Source organism: Pholcus phalangioides, unplaced genomic scaffold (assembly GCF_987345545.1).
Source record: "Pholcus phalangioides strain wild (caught in Gottingen) unplaced genomic scaffold, Ppha-v1.0 ptg000008l_1, whole genome shotgun sequence".
Classification (NCBI taxonomy): Eukaryota; Metazoa; Arthropoda; class Arachnida; order Araneae; family Pholcidae; genus Pholcus; species Pholcus phalangioides.
In genome coordinates, this window is record NW_028301601.1 from 15331529 (window position 1) to 15343743 (window position 12215).

Consider the following 12215-nt stretch of genomic DNA (forward strand, 5'->3'; position numbering starts at 1 on the left):
AGCTTGAGCAGGGATTATTAAAAAGTGTAGGATAATTAAAATATAAAAACATGTTTAACATAAATTTTGGTTGCAAGCAGCTCTTCTCTGTAGAGGGACGACGAGATGTACGGGGAAGAGTTGCGAAGCATCGCGCGTCTGAGTCGAAGTTTCTCCGCTGATGTTTCCGCATCCAATCAACTAGTTTTACGGGAGAAAAAAACAAGCGTGAGCAGGGATTAAAAAGTGTAGGATAATTAAAATATAAAAACATGTTTTTAACATAAATTTTGGTTGCAAGCAGCTCTTCTCTGTAGAGGGACGACGAGATGTACGGGGAAGAGTTGTGAAGCATCGCGCGTCTGAGTCGAAGTTTCTCCGCTGATGTTTCCGCATCCAATCAACTAGTTTTACGGGAGAAAAAAACAAGCTTGAGCAGGGATTATTAAAAAGTGTAAGAAAATTAAAATATAAAAACATGTTTTTAACATAAATTTTGGTTGCAAGCAGCTCTTCTCTGTAGAGGGACGACGAGATGTACGGGGAAGAGTTGTGAAGCATCGCGCGTCTGAGTCGAAGTTCCTCCGCTGATGTTTCCGCATCCAATCAACTAGTTTTACGGGAGAAAAAAACAAGCTTGAGCAGGGATTATTAAAAAGTGTAGGAAAATTAAAATATAAAAACATGTTTTTAACATAAATTTTGGTTGCAAGCAGCTCTTCTCTGTATAGGGACGACGATATGTACGGGGAAGAGATGTGAAGCATCGCGCGTCTGAGTCGAAGTTCCTCCACTGATGTTTCCGCATCCAATCAACTAGTTTTAAGGGAGAAAAAAACAAGCTTGAGCAGGGATTATTAAAAAGTGTAGGATAATTAAAATATAAAAACATGTTTTTAACATAAATTTTGGTTGCAAGCAGCTCTTCTCTGTAGAGGGACGACGAGATGTACGGGGAAGAGTTGTGAAGCATCGCGCGTCTGAGTCGAAGTTTCTCCGCTGATGTTTCCGCATCCAATCAACTAGTTTTACGGGAGAAAAAAACAAGCGCGAGCACGGATTATTAAAAAGTGTAGGATAATTAAAATATAAAAACATGTTTTTAACATAAATTTTGGTTGCAAGCAGCTCTTCTCTGTAGAGGGACGACGAGATGTACGGGGAAGAGTTGTGAAGCATCGCGCGTCTGAGTCGAAGTTTCTCCGCTGATGTTTCCGCATCCAATCAACTAGTTTGACGGGAGAAAAAAACAAGCGTGGGCAGGGATTAAAAAGTGTAGTATAATTAAAATATAAAAACATGTTTAACATAAATTTTGGTTGCAAGCAGCTCTTCTCTGTAAAGGGACGACGAGATGTACGGGGAAGAGTTGTGAAGCATCGTGCGTCTGAGTCGAAGTTCCTCCGCTGATGTTTCTGCATCCAATCAACTAGTTTGACGGGAGAAAAAAACAAGCTTGAGCTGGGATTATTAAAAAGTGTAAGAAAATTAAAATATAAAAACATGTTTTTAACATAAATTTTGGTTGCAAGCAGCTCTTCTCTGTAGAGGGACGACGATATGTACGGGGAAGAGTTGTGAAGCATCGCGCGTCTGAGTCGAAGTTCCTCCACTGATGTTTCCGCATCCAATCAACTAGTTTTACGGGAGAAAAAAACAAGCGCGAGCACGGATTATTAAAAAGTGTAGGATAATTAAAATATAGAAACATGTTTTTAACATAAATTTTGGTTGCAAGCAGCTCTTCTCTGTAGAGGGACGACGAGATGTACGGGGAAGAGTTGTGAAGCATCGCGGGTCTGAGTCGAAGTTTCTCCGCTGATGTTTCCGCATCCAATCAACTAGTTTTACGGGAGAAAAAAACAAGCGCGAGCACGAATTATTAAAAAGTGTAGGAAAATTAAAATATAGAAACATGTTTTTAACATAAATTTTGGTTGCAAGCAGCTCTTCTCTGTAAAGGGACGACGAGATGTACGGGGAAGAGTTGTGAAGCATCGTGCGTCTGAGTCGAAGTTCCTCCGCTGATGTTTCCGCATCCAATCAACTAGTTTTACGGGAGAAAAAAACAAGCGCGAGCAGGGATTATTAAAAAGTGTAGGATAATTAAAATATAAAAACATGTTTTTAACACAAATTTTGGTTGCAAGCAGCTCTTCTCTGTAGAAAGAACGACGAGATGTACGGGGAAGAGTTGTGAAGCATCGCGGGTCTGAGTCGAAGTTTCTCCGCTGATGTTTCCGCATCCAATCAACTAGTTTTACGGGAGAAAAAAACAAGCTTGAGCAGGGATTATTAAAAAGTGTAGGATAATTAAAATATAAAAACATGTTTTTAACATAAATTTTGGTTGCAAGCAGCTCTTCTCTGTAGAGGGACGACGAGATGTACGGGGAAGAGTTGTGAAGCATCGCGGGTCTGAGTCGAAGTTTCTCCGCTGATGTTTCCGCATCCAATCAACTAGTTTTACGGGAGAAAAAAACAAGCGCGAGCAGGGATTATTAAAAAGTGTAGGATAATTAAAATATAAAAACATGTTTTTAACATAAATTTTGGTTGCAAGCAGCTCTTCTCTGTAGAGGGACGACGAGATGTACGGGGAAGATTTGTGAAGCATCGCGGGTCTGAGTCGAAGTTTCTCCGCTGATGTTTCCGCATCCAATCAACTAGTTTTACGGGAGAAAAAAACAAGCGCGAGCACGGATTATTAAAAAGTGTAGGAAAATTAAAATATAGAAACATGTTTTTAACATAAATTTTGGTTGCAAGCAGCTCTTCTCTGTAGAGGGACGACGAGATGTACGGGGAAGAGTTGTGAAGCATCGTGCGTCTGAGTCGAAGTTCCTCCGCTGATGTTTCCGCATCCAATCAACTAGTTTTACGGGAGAAAAAACAAGCTTGAGCAGGGATTATTAAAAAGTGTAGGAAAATTAAAATATAAAAACATGTTTTTAACATAAATTTTGGTTGCAAGCAGCTCTTCTCTGTAGAGGGACGACGATATGTACGGGGAAGAGTTGTGAAGCATCGCGCGTCTGAGTCGAAGTTCCTTCACTGATGTTTCCGCATCCAATCAACTAGTTTTACGGGAGAAAAAAACAAGCGTGAGCAGGGATTATTAAAAAGTGTAGGAAAATTAAAATATAGGAACATGTTTTTAACATAAATTTTGGTTGCAAGCAGCTCTTCTCTGTAGAGGGACGACGAGATGTACGGGGAAGAGTTGTGAAGCATCGCGCGTCTGAGTCGGTTCCTCCGCTGATGTTTCCGCATCCAATCAACTAGTTTTACGGGAGAAAAAAACAAGCTTGAGCAGGGATTATTAAAAAGTGTAGGAAAATTAAAATATAAAAACATGTTTTTATCATAAGTTTTGGTTGCAAGCAGCTCTTCTCTGTAGAGGGACGACGATATGTACGGGGAAGAGTTGTGAAGCATCGCGCGTCTGAGTCGAAGTTCCTCCTCTGATGTTTCCGCATCCAATCAACTAGTTTTACGGGAGAAAAAAACAAGCTTGAGCAGGGATTATTAAAAAGTGTAGGAAAATTAAAATATAAAAACATGTTTTTAACATAAATTTTGGTTGCAAGCAGCTCTTCTCTGTAGAGGGACGACGAGATGTACGGGGAAGAGTTGTGAAGCATCGCGCGTCTGAGTCGAAGTTCCTCCGCTGAAGCTTCCGTATTCAATAAACTAGTTTTACGGGTAAAAAAAAAATGAAGCAGAGAACAGGTGAAATAATTTCCACTATTTTATTTCGTGTGACACAACTAAACATTGTCGAAATAAGAAAAAAAATCATCAACCCTTTCCCCAACTGTGTCGCATTTTTATATATTTTTTATAGTAACAGTCAGTAACATCGTTCCAAGGTCTCCTATGATGGGGCCTGGACCAAACAAATGCCACCAAAATTATTGAATTAATAAATACAAGATTTTTTTTCAACCTATTTTAGTGGGGCACCTGCTCTCTCCGGTTCACCACTTAGTGTGTGTGTGTGTGTATATATATATATGTATATATATATATATATATGTATATATATATATATATATAAAATTTTCAGAAAAATTTCAAATTTTGTGCCTGTTTAGGGTCGTTTCGTTTGGGAACGAGAAAAAAAAATTGGGACTCTTTTCCCCCTTCTCCTTCCTTGCATTAAATATCTTTTATACGCATAATTTATGTCTACGACAATTTGCTTGAAGGACTACTAGGGACTCCTGGTGGGCTACTCACTCGCTTTCACACTTTTTTGGTCATTCACTGACCTGGTCACTCCTAGGCTTACAAACTCTCAAGATCAATCTTTTGGTCAATCACCGCTCTGGTCACCCCTCTAAATATTCCCTATAGTGCATAAGTTAGCGTGTTATTTTGTCGTTCAGCACAGATAGCGGAAATTCTGTGCGCAGAAAAACAACAGGTCTACGCAGGTGTAAAAATTAGAATGTTCCCTCCCCCTTCTTATCTGGGGGGGGGAAAAGTCAGAAGGCACATTTCATGTAATAAAATTTTTTCTTTCTCTGCGAGCGCGTCTCGATGCCCACCAATGGCGCCTCTCCCCACCTTCCACATCCTGGAGCCAGGTCGCCTTAGACTGAGCACTTTGGTGGGCGAATTTATAGTGTAAAAAACAATAATAATATTTGTTTCGAGCCCATGCTACCATTGTGTGTGTGGGGGAGGGGTGTCATGGAGCTCGTTCAAACCATTGAGATTGGATACTTGATTTCGTATTCAGGAGACATTCACCGACAACTCAGTTGAACCCCCCTATGAACATTGGCAGAGATAGACAAGAAACTCTGGTGGGGGCGCACGATGATGATGATGTTAATTCATCGCATTCCTATGTGAAAACTCCTGTGCGTATATTCCTATGTACATTGCATACATTAAATCAGTCGGCTACGTATGCAGAATTTTCTCGAGGGAGGACTTTTCATTTTTTTTCCTCTAAAGAGGGTGGGGTGTTAGAACCAGGGCCGTCTTAAAAGCATCATGGGCCCCCAGGCCAAGTGATTTTTCTGAGGCCCTACCTTTTAAATTTTCGAAAATTCAACTACTCATTTTTTTAACGGCCTAAGGACCGCGCCGGGTGGGCCCATGCGATAAGAGCACCGGCACTGGGTACAATGAACATTTATTTTGCACCGGCGAAATGTATATATTAGGCCTGAGAATCGATTGAAATTTTTGACTGGTTAATCAGAAAGGTTATATTAATGGAATATTTTGAAATTCTAACCATTCTAAACAAACGCAGTATTGTTAACTTTGTAATATTAATTAATGCTATAAGAAATATTTTATACATTTCACTCGCATTCGCTAGCTGTAAACAAATATAGGAATACATTAAGTATTAAGAAGTCGAGGCTTTTCCCGCTCATTGAAAGAAAAATTTGATACGCTGAACATATTTATCAAATCTATGGGTGGAGATACGCCCCCTCCCCTTTCCAGCGTCAATGACGGAACCGGCTGATCTAATTATTATCAGCATATTCCGTCATTCACTTGGTCATTCAATACCAGTTATTCACTTGTTTGTGGATCTTGCACTCTTTTTTTTTTCTAAGCAAATCGGTTACTTTTAGGTTAGTCACTGATTCCGAAACTACTTTTAATCTTCAATGGTGTTGCTTGTTTCCTTTAGAAATTGTAGGGAATTGTCTAAAAGGGGGGGGGGGTGCATAACCTACTGCCCTACAGGATGACTTACTAGGAACTTCCCGAACACACGAAAAGTGCTTTTCACCGTGGAGGTAGTAAATTTCAGGCTTGTCTTCTAAACACCCACCAGACTCAATTTGAAAATGAGTTTTTCATCATCCGTTTCTGTTCAATGGATTTGTATTCATTTCTCCACGATGGAAAATTGGATCAAAATATTGATTAAAATAATTTTAAACATGGGGTCACTTATCTAAAATATTATGTACAGAAACATAATTCAAACCTTTACATAAAGACGACATTACTTTAAAATACCACGTTCGATTATTTGTTTTGGACTAGTTAATTGTTTCAAAAACATTGTTTTGTTGTCTTTAATTAGGACTGAAATGACCTACCAAATAATTTACATGATAAATATTTATATTATTATCATTACATTCACACTTTTATTTTAATTTTTTACAATTTGCTTCTCATTTTACTTTTCATAATGTCGGATGTAAAGGATTAAACCATTTTCCACTGACGTTGAATGTTTGAACTAATCATTTGATCAACCCTTTGTTTAAAATTTTTTTTTTTGATTAATTTTCATACAAATTTTTGTAAGTGAAAATCAAAACTGATTGATGCTTATCCACAGGACTTGAACGAGAACTTAGCGGCTGAGCTACACTAGTTCCATTCTTATGTGCGGCATAAATTCAGTGGAACAAATACTGTAAAAACAAAATTCACTCACAATCGGAACTATATAAAATAATTGTAGAAGACAACATTGAATGAGCTTTTTCGAATGCCAATACCGGTTTCGGGACACTTTTAACACTGATGATTACGAATTTCTCTGCTGAGCGTTTCTCAATTAAAACGTATAAAAAAATCTTAGCAGGACAATTAGCTCTACCGAATTAAATGAGTTAATTAAATGAGTGTAGCTTGTGGTCATCGAGGTCACTTGAACAACCCTTGAGCATCTCTTGAACCCTAGTCATCATCGAATGAATCAATCACCCCATTCATGGGTTCGGAGGGGTGGGGGGCTCAACGGCGTAGGGAACTTAGTAATAGCGAAATTCAGTGACCCTTTCACACAGTGCGGATGCAGACGCGGGTCCGCATGCCCTTTCACACGAGCACTAAAGATGCGGGCGAAACACCGGCCTATTTTTTTCGCAATTTTTGTAATTAATTTTTCTCCTTCATCCCTGATTCTCTCAGTGCCCATTATAGACCCATTCATTGGTGGTTTAATCTAGAGCCCCATAGAATATGGGTATAAAAATGCATTCATTCCGATCCTCACAAGTAGTCCATGGGAGAAAATATCTTAGAATATTTTCAAAAGATTTTGAAAAAAAAAAAATCCGTCTTTTTGGAAAAATATGAAAGAAAAATTCCAAAAACATCCAATGATGTTCCAAAAAAAAAAAAAATCAGGAAATATCAGACTTTGCAAGTAGAAAAAAAGGAGAGGGGTGGAGACTTTCAAAATGTCTGTGCTTAGAAATATTTACATCACAATTTTCTGTCTTAGGCCGGGATTACACTATAAAAGTTTTGTAAAAGCTCTTTTATAAAACGTGAAAAATTCAACCAATAAAATCACCGGTTGCATTTGCTTGAATGCAACCTGTTATATTGGTTGAATTTTCCAACTTTTATAAAAGATCTTTTATAAAATTTTATAGTGTAATCCCGGCCTTTTACACTATAAGCCCGGATTACACTATAAAAATTTTATAATAATTCTTTTAAAAATGCAGCCAATAAGCTGATCGGTTGAGAATGCAACCAATGAATTTATTGGTTGCTTTTTTCAAGTTTTATAAAATAACTTTCATAAACCTTTTAGAGTGAAGTCCCATCCTTAGATTAGTCACTTTTGAAATATAAAATTTCACTTTTTTTTAGTTTATAGGCTCAATATTGAGTAAAATATACTTGTAGGTTTCTGGGGGGGGGGCGAAATTATTCAAGTGCTTGGGGGGCTTCAAACGTCTTAATCCGGGCCCTGGACAAGGCACCAGGATGTGGGGGTCGTTAATGAAAATTCTTAATAAATTTAATGAGCAAAGTGTTTCCTGGGAATTTTATTGGAAAAAAATGTGACACCCAATTGAAATGGGGTGTCATTCTATCAACAACAAAAAAAGACCTTCTGACGACACATTGTTACAATGCGAGTTATGTGAGTGGTGTCAATGTCCAGCTCACTCAGCTTTAATCTCATCTGTCAGCTGAATTGTGTCATTTGATGCGTCTGGAAATTCTTTGTGACCATTGAAATACGATCACTCATCAAACGCCACAGATGACGTCGCAGTTTCGTCGAGGCACAAAACATTATATAATTCCATTGGCAGCTTCTCCCTATCAGGAGAAAGCGAGGCATGGTGTCAGGGGGGCCCAACAATTTCAAAGGGCCTACAAAGTATTTAATTTATTCTTATCTTGTTGAATTTTTCAAGGGTGTGTGCGCAACACCTCAACCATCACAAACACAAAGGATGTGATACGGATATGCGCTACGGCAGTGTTTCTCAACCATTACCGGCCCATTTGGATAGTATTTTCTTTTCATGGCCTCCGTCTTATCCGGGATCCCTGCCCTCATCCCAGATCGAGACCCTTTCTACTTATCGAATTTAATCGGAACTAAATTTTTATAATGAAAAAAAGAATTTATGAATAAGGATCGATCTCTGGAACCCTGGACCAGGCAGGGATCCAGAAAGTGGGTGATCACCTCCCAAGAGCGTAATTAAATACGAAAAACAGGTCTGTGTGAAATGTCGGGTGGTCCACAATGAAACTACTATAACCCCCCCCCCTCCCCCAAGCTGAAGATGACTGTTTGCCTACACTTTATTTGAAGTTGAAGATGTCTGTGTCTTCGCTCGATTCACAGCTAAGGATGTCTGCCCTCGCTCGATTCACAGTCTGCCCTCACTCGATTCACAGCTAAGGATGTCTGCCCTCGCTCGATTCACGGCTTAAAATGTCTGCCTTCGCTCTGTTCGCAGCTGAACACGCTTGCTTCCACTCTATACGCAGCTGAAGATGTCTGCCTCCACTCTATTTGCAGCTGAAGATGTCTGCCTCCACTCTATTTGCAGTTGAAGATGTCTGCTTTTTGCTCCATTCGCAGCTGAAGATGCCTGCTTTTGCTCCATTCGCAGCTGAAGACGTCTGCCTCGGCCTCACTCGCAGCTGAAGATGTCTGCTTTTGCTCCATTCGCAGCTGAAGACGTCTGCCTCGGCCTCACTCGCAGCTGAAGATGTCTGCTTTTGCTCCATTCGCAGCTGAAGACGTCTGCCTCGGCCTCACTCGCAGCTGAAGACGTCTGCCTCGGCCTCACTCGCAGCTGAACATGCCTGCCTGCGCCCAGGCTCGGATCCAGAGGAAACGATCGTCCTTTCCAAGAGCTGAATAATGCGGAAATTTGTCTCTCCCGTATGAAACGGGACGATCAAACGAACTCACACAATTCGCTCCTCCAGTCACATTGTCCGCGCCTGAGTTGTGCACAACAGTTTACGACGATTTACGCTACATAAAACTACCGCATTTCGCCTGTTTAGACGTAGCCCGAGCTACAAAGGATGCTGATATTGAAATGTAACTAAAATCGTCATACACATTATACACTGTTGGTGTTGTATTTGACGTGTTATGTCGAGTTTTTTTTGATACAGCGCCACCTGTGAGCAAAATCCTGAACTATTCTACGCCATGATAGGTATCTTAGTACAAACCGCATATGACCTGTATTTTATGGGATATTGCCGTAATTTTGGCACTTCAAACTTTTTTTATGAAATGTTAAATTTTTTCACTTATTTCCAAAGAAGTTCAGTTAAATTTTTGAAATTAAGATTATTTTCATGACGCATTGATTAAATTATGATAATAATGACTCTTTTCGGCTATAAATGACAACTTTACTTGCATTTGACAATTTTCCCTGTTTTATTGCCATGATAACTTCCTTTGGGCGCTATCCCGTATATGAAAGAAATATAATCATCCTAGGTATTTACGTGCTGAGTTTATTGATACTTTTCTATACCGGAATAGCTTTCGCGGGCCAGATGGAAACCCTTTTCGGGCCGCATTTGGCCCGCGAGCCGGAGGTTGTGCACTCGTTTATGACGATTTACGTTACATAAAACTGCCGTATTTAAACATGAGTGCACTTTCACCTGTTTAGATTTAACTCGAACTACGAACGATGCTCATTTTGAAATGTAGTAGTTTCATGTAACGCGCGCGCGTGTGCGCAAATCGTCATAAACATTACATGTACAATGTATATGTTGTATTTTACGTGTTATGTCGAGTTTTTTGAGGTACAGCGCCAACTGTGAGTGAAATTTTGAACTATGCTTTTTAAATTTATAAAAAAAACGACATGACAGGCGTTTAAGTGCAAAACGCTGTATTTTATGTAAACTGGTTGATTTGTTATTAATTTAAAAATGTGTCCAGGACTTTTTGCTCACATTGTATTTTCGGTATTTCTTCGATTTCGTCTTAACCAGGTTCGACTCTATTGGACTACAGTTGTCACTCTGCATTGTCGGGATGAAAAAGCAGCATCAGATCTTCATATTTCACAACATTATCTTAAAAATCCCAACCTCGATTATGACGACACGATTTCGTAGTTCCTTGAATTTCATTATAACTGGGTTCAACTTAATCTATCGAAAAGTCAGCCCATAGGAAGAATCGGGTATAAGTTCTTCAACACAAGTTTCACGTTGCGGAAAACTTTCTACATAACTAAATAAAAAAATGAAAAGTTAATTAACAAAAACTATCATGAAATTTATAATGTTTTAATAAATTACTTACAGTCAAACTCGGTTACTACGACATCTTAGTTTTACGACTTAGTTTTTGGCTGATTTCCATAGAGCATGATGTCAAGGTGGTGCAAACTGATTCGTGATTTCCATAGAGGATACTGTAAATGACCCTAGTTTCACATAACATCAATTAAACAGCGATGACCTCGGATATAACGACACATTTTTCAACGATTTCGTTTCTGTTTCCTTAGCGTTTTCCGAAAAAATTCCTGGAATTAAAGCTGATCACTGTTATTTTTATTGATGCCTAACGTTTAAAAAAAATTATTACATGTGTGAGACACTTCTAATCGCTTACTGACATTACAAGTATACGGGACGTTTCTGCATTTTCCTCCTTCTCTACTTTGTTTTGTGAAGATGTCCCGTTTTTTCACGAAATTTTTTAATTCATAATTTTTACCAGAATCGGGGTGATGAAGATAATCTACTCAATTTTTAATTATATTATGGTAATTATGATAATAAATATAACTATTCATTTTACATATTTTCAATGTTCAATTTTTTCCCCCTGAAATACATTTTAAATCACTACAGTCTAGTTCTAGCATTTCTCGCCAAAAGTTATTTACAAGCAATATTTGGCGAGTCCTTATGAAACTGTCAATGTCCCGTATTTTTATCGATCAAATATGACCAGTTAAATAACAAACAATATTGGGGGCCAACAATATTGTATAAATAAACTTTATATGCGTATCTTATTTGATTGTACCTGATTATATTTTTCACCAAAAAAAAAAGTTTTCGAAAACGTCAACCTCAGTTATAAAGAAAAAAATTTCGCTGAATCTTCTATGTCGTTATAACCGAGTTTGACTGTATTTATTAACTAATTAAGGCTTAAACACCATATTTTACAATTATATTTTGTGACCCGACGAACGTGTTATGGCGGTGATCCCTCTTTTCTCGGAAAGAAACAATTGAGAACGATTATCTAATAATTACCCATCATTAAGGTATAATTTCTCCTCCGTGTGTCATCGTAACCGATTCCTTCCAGCGGATTCTCTACGTTGGAAATAATAATTATAATCGACGTAAACGCAACACGATCTTGACAGAGTGCATCTGTCATCTCTAACACATATCTTTGTTGATGGAAGCGTCGTTTGGCGTTGAGTTTGGCGAGAAATCGTACATTTTGCTTTTAATGGTTAATTGCAGTGTTCGCTGGAGAGATTGCACATTGCCACAGCTTTATTGGAGTGGTTCTTTTCTACAGAGTTTTGCGCAGATTCCCACATTCTACACATCTATATAATCTCATTTTATGTGTGGGACTCCTCCTTACTTCTCTTTTCCTCAGACGAAATACCGTCCATGAACTCTTGCTGGTGCGTGCAAATGAGATCCATAACTTCATCTACCGTCAACTTCTAGACATTTTTTCACCAATAGTTCTTGAATGGCATCCTCCCGCACCTCCAGTCCATGGTCTTCCCCAAGCACAAAATCTCTTTTACAAATAGTGGCTCTTCTCCATGAGCTAGCCCCTTAAAATAACGTTCGATAATATAATCAACCCCCAATTTTTTTTTCCAAGCAGAATTCAAACCCCCAAGTCGTCGTCCCCGAAATTGTGAAAATTACCGAAAAAAGGGAAAAAGATGGCCAGATTTATTGTTCTATCACTTTGCCCCCCCCCCCTCCCCAAACGAAAT